The sequence below is a fragment of the Limulus polyphemus genome, unplaced genomic scaffold (assembly GCF_000517525.1).
Source record: "Limulus polyphemus unplaced genomic scaffold, Limulus_polyphemus-2.1.2 Scaffold176, whole genome shotgun sequence".
NCBI lineage: Eukaryota > Metazoa > Arthropoda > Merostomata > Xiphosura > Limulidae > Limulus > Limulus polyphemus.
Window position 1 is genome coordinate 851068 of NW_013665786.1, and position 5630 is coordinate 856697.

At 34.2% G+C, this 5630-nt stretch overlaps 1 protein-coding gene across 2 annotated transcripts in view; it reads left to right on the forward strand.

Moving 5' to 3' along the window:
- Positions 1-5630, forward strand: part of LOC106478055 (RNA-binding protein 38-like) — a 97965-nt gene that overhangs the window by 50101 nt on the left and 42234 nt on the right. The window lies entirely within an intron of this gene.

A 5630-nucleotide genomic window follows, 5' to 3' on the forward strand; every position in this document is an offset into this window, starting at 1 on the left:
AAGAATTGGCGGTGGGTGGTGATGACCAGCTACCTTCCCTCTAGTCTTACACTGCTAAATTAGGGACGGCTAGCAGATAGCCCTCGTGTGACTTTGCGCTAAATTCATAATAAACAAACAAACAATCATAATAATGCAGAATGAGTAGAATTTTATTGCTTTTCCAGGCTCAAGTTACTAATTTGATTTAGTTATATATATTTTTTGATTAATCATTGGAAGTAAAGCAGCTCAACAGTAGATTCACTGAACTCTCGGCTTTATTATAGCAATATTCATAAAATGCCTCTCGTTAAAAAGTTTCTTGAAATTTATTAACCTTATTTTGTTATATTATAAAAGACAGCGATTAAATATTCATAAAATGCCTCTCGTTAAAACGTTTTTGAAATGCATTAACCTAATTTTGTAGTATTATAAAAGACGGCAATAAAATATTCATTAATAACTTGTAATAAAAAATAAGCTAACATTGTAGATCAAAACTAAAATGCGACCTGTAATTTAATGAAGCCCACTGTACAAAAGAGACGCATAAAAGTACATAATGCCATATGTCAGTATACTCACACAAACTAGAGAAATGTGTTGAATGAAATATAACTTTCTATAGAGAAAATAAGTGATGCTAATTGGAAATGTACAATAGAAACAATGTGTAGATGTAGATATGTGTTTCAACCGTTGTACGTGGTTAAGGTCTCTTACACCAGAAGAAATCCATGTTGGTCTTAGGTGTGTTTAAATTACAGCTGTTATGGTAAGGTACGTCACTCTCTCTCTTTTTTTATTCTAGTTGATTTTACTTGGCATAGTTGTAGGCTTAATTGTAAGACATAATCAGAACATAACATCGTTTATTAAGCATTGTTTCGACAAATTCTGTCCATTTTGAAATCTTCAGAATATTACAGTTAAACCCTGTGATAGGCCTAAATGTGAAATAGAGTTTGTTCGTTCGATAGTTATTTAGGTATAACACCAAGGGTACTCGGAAATCGAGGGATTCCTCTTCTCTCTGCCCTTGAGTTATTCTAGATTGAGAGCTGAATTGATGTTCAAAGTTTAGAATAAGAGTGACTGGCATATTTCGAGCAAGTGGTTGCCACCTCAGGCAGTCAGAGAAGCCGGTGAGATGAATCGAAGAAGGTTTGGTTGAGCTTGGATTGCATTTGTATATAGAGTATATATAGATAAGCAGTATATTCCTTTTTGTGTGGTGGACATTTCTGGTTTAGAGGGAAAAGAGCGCATTTGGATACAACTTTCGCATAATGAGAGGATTGACATTTAGTGAATGGAAGAACGAGTGTGGAAGATAAGAGAGTGGAAAGTTATGCGAGAACAATGAGATTACCTTTGTTTAACTTACTCATACAGTGTACATTTCCGCATTATTATACCACGCATAAATAAGCAAAATAAAACAAAACTACCTGAAAATGGGCTGCTAGATTACAGAGAGCGGACTGCGCAAAGCTGAGATTCAACTTAACACTAAGTAAGAACTATTAAAGCTCCAACTAGCCAAATCTTAGCTCTATGGCTTAATCGCTTTTACTCAGGAGACCTGGTATGAGTTATTTAATCAAAAACACCTTAGGTGTGAAACAATAAGGTGCAGCCAAACAAGGATTGAGTGCGAGACTTAAAGGAATGAAATCAAAATTGGCGGCGAAACTGGTAGCTACACTTATAGTATTGATAAGAATTTTACAGCAAATATTCATTCAGTTGGCCCTGGTGATTTATTAATCTGGTGACAAGTGACACTACCATAAAGTCTGTACGATCAATCTAGTACTGAGCAGGATCGGATCTGAAAGTATGAACATTTTGTATATATATATATATTTCCTTTTTATGTCTGTATAGGATGTAATGATTGTGGTACAAAAATCAACAGGTGTTTAAATGTATTCTGTAGTTTTAGAAGATCACAGCTAGCTTAATTACGTTACTAAATAAAAAAAGTACTTTGTACAATTAATTTTTTGTGGATCGAAAATATTTATATATATTATCTAATATATATTGCGAACCGTGGTGTCTGTCCAAGCGTTCGTCTATCTCCCGTTTGAAAAGCTGCGCACGCAGGCAATACTCAACATTCACTTTTGAAATGACGGGAGAACAGGCATGAATAATGTTGATGCCAAGTTTTATTTCGCAAGCAGGATATTCTACACTAATTTGTTACGTCAAAATGTGACGTAACTTAAAGAATAGAAATGTAGATTTACCGTATGTTATTGTTGAGCGGTTCTTAGTATGACTGAAATGCTCAACAATTACTTTTCGTGGTGGGCGGTATAAGTAACTCGGAGCTTTCTGAATGAAACTAAAAGTGCAACACAATTAACCCCTTTAAGGTACATAAAGTAATTTAAATTGGTGAATTTACGTAAACTTTCCCGTCACTAGGGACGGGTACTTTTGTTTGTATATCATATTTCGTAAAAACTGACTTTGCTTTTAGTTAATGCCCTCAAAGTTGGCAAAATTTTTGTTTTAACTTAGTCGGTGCTCACAACGAAACGTTGCGTTAATCATCATTTCGTGTTGATCTAGTACATAATTGATTCCTTTCCAGTTTCATGTCAATATTTTGAAAGAACAGAAACGTCATAAACCAAAGTTCATATCATTTAGAAACTGAAAATGTTTCGCACTTTCAGCTGTGTGTGGGTTGCTGTGACAACCAGACCTGTTATTCGGTTAAAAGTAGCCACTTAGGCGGCAGATGCTGCTTATTGGTTACCTTCCTTCTAGTCAGCAGCTCTAAAATTAGGGATACCCGAACCTTGGTGCCTGACCTGACTGTTTTACACATGTATGTCGCATAAGGTGCTAATCAAGTTGAAAAATATCAATATCTGTAATATCGGATTATCAGCTATTATTGTAACATCGGATTATCAACTATTATTAGTTTAACTAATGTTATGCAGTTTGAATATGACAAACTTCTTTACATTATATATATATATATATACATATAATTTCAAACACTAGAAATTTTGCCTCCTGGTGTCGCTTTGGACAGAGCGCTGAAACTGAAGACAATGAAAAAATCTCTGGTAATATTTGCAGATTCCACCATTAAAACACAGTCTTTTATTTATTTATTTACTACTTTAATGACATGAAAAAACCAAACCTGGTACACTTAGTGTAAGGTAAACTTCCTGTGATAAAAGAGGTTGTTATTAGAATCGTCTGTTACATATAAAATACCCCCCCCCCCCCACACACACACATACACATACACATAAAACATTTGAGGACCAATTACTATCATTATTGCAACAGTACTTTTTTAAATACAGGATTTCTAGAACGATACAAAATAATTATAATTGCAGACATTGAAATCTGTAAGTCCATTTGTCCCTTATTAAGTACAGCCTGTATTCGATGACGAGATAAATTAATATTGTAACTTGTGTTTAGTTACGGCTAAATTTTACCGTGCTTAATACTATGAACAAATAAACTCGTAATGTTATTTTACGACATAACGTTAGAACTTTTTTAAAAACTTTGATAAGCTTTTATATGTTGTTACATAAAATGTTTACTAAAATATATTTACATCTGCCTTTTGTTTACATCCGTTGAAATAAAGTGCGCTCACATGCGCATTTAGATAGTAAGGTGTGCGCGCATCTTCAGGACAGAGAAAAACTGAGTAAAAACATTCAGAAAAAGTGAACATTTTCTAAAAAAAATGATTTTGCTGGAAAGTACTGTACAGGAAAACTGTTCGGATTGTGTTGTTATAAACTGTAATGTTTTTACATATTAAAAGTAGTACCCTTTATTCTAAAAAAAAATATTTTTTTTAAGAACTCCATTTTTTAGCCGCGGCAAAGAGGCTCACAGAACGACTTTGGGCTTGTTTGTTTGTTTTTGTTTTTCAAGTACAAACTTTTAGCTTATATATAGGTATGTATGTATAAAGGTGGTTCTAGTATCAGAAGTGGGTTCAGATAAGCTTATGACAGCAATACCAGAAGTGTATTAGGACCGATGTGACCTTGTGGTTAATGTGCCAGGACAGTGAATCGGAGGATTCATGGTTAGTGATTGTTGTCATAGAAACGTTCCCCGCGTTTTGGATCCGCTGAAGGAGTGACGATCAATTCCCACTATTTGTAACCCAAGAGTTGGCGGTGGGTGCTATTGATTATCTGCCTTCCCTCTAGTCTGTCAGTTTAAAATTAGGAACGGCTGTGCGCAGATAGCCCTTTTGTAGCTTTTCGCAAAATTCTGACGCAAACAAAAAATATTTTATATGAATGCAAATGTTTACAATTGTATCTTTTCAATAGTTCTATGCAGCTCACTACTTTTATTTTCCCAAAAACATGTTAAAGATGTTTGAAAAGGATATTCCAAAATATAAATCCTCAAAAAACAATAGCGATGCTTCCAAATAATTAGACAGTGTTGTCTGTAACATTGTACTAACAGGTATGTCATGAATGTTTTACAACACTTTCCTCGAAATAAAATCTGGCATATTATTAGGTCTTATTATTCATTTCGAAAACGAAAAACAAACGTGTATAACACAGAACTTAGAAGTTAATTTACTATATGACAGAGCTTTCGACGACAGAACATTTTGTGTTGAAAGAAGGTTTGATAATTTGCTCTTCTCTTTGTGCGTTTCGGATCATGTACATGTAACGCGTGGATGTCACAGTTACGATAAACTAGTAGAAACGCCGCCTTACGAGCAAATGTTTGTGCTAGCAATTACTAATCCTAGTATTCTTACCTCATTGGAAATCTTTTTAAAAAGTGAACATTTTGTAAAAAAAAATATATTTTTCTGGGAAGTAATGTACAGGAAAAGTGTTCGGATTGTGCTGATATAAACTGTAGTGTTTTTATATATTAAAAGTAGTATCTTTTTTTAAAAAAAATAACATTTTTAAGAACGACATTTTTTTAGCTACGGCATAGCGACTCTGAGTTTGTTTTTTGTTTTAAAGTAGAAACTTTTAGCTCATGGCTTCGTCATCTCCTGATCGATTTGAGGTCTAATTATAGTTCTGGACACTGGAGGTCAAACCCTTTCGATTGATGTATAACCACGCCCAAGATATCGTAGATTAATTTACTCTAATCATGCCTAGAAGAATTTCAAGTGCCGCGGCGTTTGAGGATTCCCTATTGTATAGTACTATATTTACAAAATACATCAATAAATATATAATCAAACCCTCACGTACAGCCCTAGTGAAAATCTTGTTTTTATTTTGAGGAGAGTACTTTTATTTAACACTTCGTTTGTGGCTTGTGTAAATCTGCTTACAACCCTATGCGCAAAGATTCGCGAATGTTTGCTAGGGGCCATTCAAAATGTTGCCCGCAAAATGCTTGCATCATATGATGTCAACCGCAGTGGCTTACGCTAACATCGTATGTCGTGACACTGCAGCTGAAGGGTTACAATTATTCTATCATAAAGAAATGGTTGTTGCACATACCTCAGTTATTTTTCGAATTATTTGAATCTTGAATACCCAAAGTGTGAATTTTTTTGTATGAATTCTTGTTTGTAGTGCCATTCAATAGATGACGCAACATTGTATTTATCATTAGGATCACATACATAT